This window comes from Pygoscelis adeliae, unplaced genomic scaffold (assembly GCF_000699105.1).
Source record: "Pygoscelis adeliae isolate BGI_AS28 unplaced genomic scaffold, ASM69910v1 Scaffold131, whole genome shotgun sequence".
Taxonomy (NCBI): Eukaryota; Metazoa; Chordata; class Aves; order Sphenisciformes; family Spheniscidae; genus Pygoscelis; species Pygoscelis adeliae.
The window spans coordinates 29,964-33,681 of NW_008824058.1; positions in this window are offsets into that span (position 1 = coordinate 29,964).

Genomic DNA, 3,718 nt, shown 5'->3' on the forward strand with positions numbered 1-3,718 from the left:
TTCCTAAATTCATGTATTACTTTTTTGCTAATGAACTGCATCTCAACAGTTGCAGAAATTACACTCAGACTTATTCTTCAGGGTCAAAACTATGAAACTTCACCCTCCTGTGAGAAAAAATACATTTGCAGTCTACCTGCCTTAAAGAAATATTTAACTTCTCCAAAGACAACTCCCATGAAAATTAATGTATACAAAAGAGTACATGCTGTGTCACTGGTATATATAAATTTACCTTTGAGTCACTGAGTGTTTATTTGCTCTTTTGGTATTTCGAGGCAGTTCAAAAGAAATACTCCTGCCTTTTCTGCATGAGAAGTGATCCTGCAGTCATTCCTGTCCTTGAAAGGGTATCTTGACTTAATGCTGCTCAAAAACTCCAGATAGCTAGCTAACTGGTTTGCCAACATTCCCAGATTCTTCCTCCTCAGGATGGTACAGACAGACTCAGACCACAAAAAAGTAGCTCTTAAATAAAAAAATTAAGAGAACTGCAGTATCCTCAGTGTTGTGGTGCAGGAAGAGTAGCATGATAACTAAAAACTCTAAAACAGATGACCAAGAACTCCATTGGTACAAGGTGATTTGCAGAAGTGGTACCATCAGTTTCATTTAACCACTTTTAATTTTGGCCTAGCCTTCTGAGAATGGGAATAAGCTATAGAAGAAAAAAAAATTATCACTCAGTAAAGCACTTGTTTTTTTTTTCCCCACACATCAGCCATGCTCATCAGTAACACAGCCTGTGAAAAGCTGCTGCATCAATCCTGACGTACCTCATGTCTGGCTGCAGTTTCAAGTTGAGTTCACATACTCAGGACTTTTTATCTTAGCTGAAAGTCATGCTGCATTACATATTCCACCTTGTAAAAGCTAGTTTGTACAGAAAACTCCATTGACCAGAGTTGAACAGCTGAGGTTAATTTCCTTAATGGAAGGTTTTTTAACCACTGTTCTGATGCATGTTCAGTTGCTAGCTTTACAACACAGGTCACAACACAAAGTGGCCTAAATGCTTAACCTTGCAAAACTTAATTTGGAAAAAAATTGTAACATAAAGCATATCAAGTTTAAGTGAATGTTTACATTCACGTACAAAAGAGCTACTGGGTTGTATTATGGAGAAGCACACCAGCTTTAGACCATGCTTCAGACATTAGCAACCCATTTGCTTTTGCCAGAGACATTACCAGTTAAACAAGATCAGTTCAGGAATCTGAAATTCTCACTTGCCTAACTTTGTATTAGGAACCTAAAATCATGAATTCGTTAAATTTCCGAGCTCACATTTAAACCCCTAAGTAAATATAAAGCAATTGTATGCAAGTCTCAGAAGTTGTAAATACAGTTGTATCGATAAGAATGCTCTAAGCAGTGTTCCAAAGTACAGAACACTGTCAATCGTGGAAGTTTAAAAGAAATTCAGTAAGGACAAATCTAATAATCTAAGCTACGCCACTTCAAGTGGATCATTTGTGCAATAAAATGTAACAATCATATTTCTTCATATTTGTAACATTAGATAAGACACTGTAGTGATAGTTAATTTAAGCTTTAGAGTCATCTGCCATAATGTGCACTGCAAGTCTAGTACTTGTCCGAAGCTGGCACTGAGTGTGAAAAAGTAACTATTCAAATTACCAACTGTGAAGCTAAATTAATGACACAGTAATATAGACTAGGGTGTATGCTGGACAGGACGTTTTACCCTGATACAAAATATAAGGGACAGACACACAGAATAATGGATCCAATTCTGGACTATTAAGTACTTGACAAAGAGCGCCAGCATTACCACTTTCGTTACGGATCATTCTGCTTCTGGATCACTTTGCTTCAGATAGGTGTGGAACCAGATGAATTAAATAACATAGACAGAAGTCAGACACGGACATATGTGGAATACGCAAAGGTTCTAGAAGAAGGGATGGAAGCTCCTATGGGTAGAAATTAATGTCCAGATGAACAGGGGGAAGAGATGGAAGTGTTAAGAAGTTATAAGAACTTCAAGACTAAATTAGAGATCATCTAATACTAAAAAAATTGCTTATGCACCATCCACAGAATAGACAAAAAAAGAGCATTCAGATAGGAAAGGACAGGGTGGAAGACTGTGGACACCAGACCCAACTATCTCTCGAAGCTGAAATAGAGCCCAAGATTAGCAAATTGCTTCTACAAACATACATAAAAAGGCACAAGACTAATTTTGTCCTCCAGTGGTAACCCCAAGAGGACAATGTTATCAATCAGCTTAATCTTGTAAATTAGCACAGGTTGTGATTTCAACCTGAATATGTCAGGGTGATACTATCTATATAATATTTTCTTTCTCTAAGTAAAGAAATCTTGCGGAAACTATATACAAAAAATGTGTTGAAACAAGATAAAGGCAGCACGTTAGAAAATGCAAAATTTAATATCTCAGTTTATGCATACACATTATCATTAATTTCTTTAGTACAACTGCACATTTTTTCTGCAGTCCTGGCCTCAGCCAGCAAACAAGGAGGATCTGCTATGAAGATGAATCAGAGTTGTGTGAGAACAGCCATTTGACAAGAGGAACCCTGCCTTGTTTGATGCAGAGGTGGAAAGGTACTGAAAAAAAGGCCTTATGGTCTAGGCAAAGAACCTCTACTCAAAGAAACTGGATTTTATCTTCGCCTTTCAACACAGATTCAGTGACATGAAGCCTGTCATTCAGATTAATCATTTTTTTAAAACCACTACACAGGAGCTCTTCAATTTCTGGGCATCCATGATGAAGTTTACTTGGAATCCAACCAGCAGAAATCACGAAAGCATATACCTGCAACTGAAGTCAATGGAGCCATGACTTGAATATATTAGATAAAACTAGGTACTAGGCATCTCAACTTCGGTAATCAACACTAGTAGTAAGTCGTCTGAGTTTTTTGGGTTTTTTTTTTTTTGGTTTTTTTTTTTTTTTTTTGTCCAGAGTTCTTTGAAAACCATTTTAGGCACTGTATCTTGGAAGCTTGAGAGGAAACCGTCTTCACAGTTGGCTTGAATACACACAATACACATATAAGGCTTATGCTGATCATGGTAACACAATGAGGCGGTCAAGGTGAACATGCTAAGCTATCACACAACACAAGACAGCGCGAGACAGTGGTCTCACAATAAAAAAAAATAATCTATTATTAAAGCCACAATAATACTTGTCTGCAAGGGGAATATCATGGTTTTATAGGATATTTCAGAATGATAATGGTTCCCTTTTCCAGTATCAGCATCCTAAGGGTTGTTTTGAATGAGCACAAAGACACTTAAATTAAAACCTCACAGGAATTCAACAAATCCCAAGTGGTAATTAACATGCTGTAATGAGTTCTATAATGACAAAGTAGTCACCTCAATTTACACAGAATGTAGTGAGGCCAAAAAATACTTAAATGACTTCTTGGAGGAACAAATTAAAAAAAAAAAAAAAAATCTAAGCTGTGTTGCAGTCTGAACTGATTTAAAAGATTGTTGTTGCCACAAAGGAAAGGAACACCTTACTCAAATATGACACCTGCTGTGTCCTTCATTGAGCAACCTCAACACACTATCCTGGCATAACACACTTCTGGCTTCTCCATCATTTTGACACTACTCATGCTGGTATCCAGAGATACCAGAGAAATGAGAAAGGGAACAGCAGGGCGAGAAGCACTCTTCTCATCAAAGCAACATATTTCATCAGCTC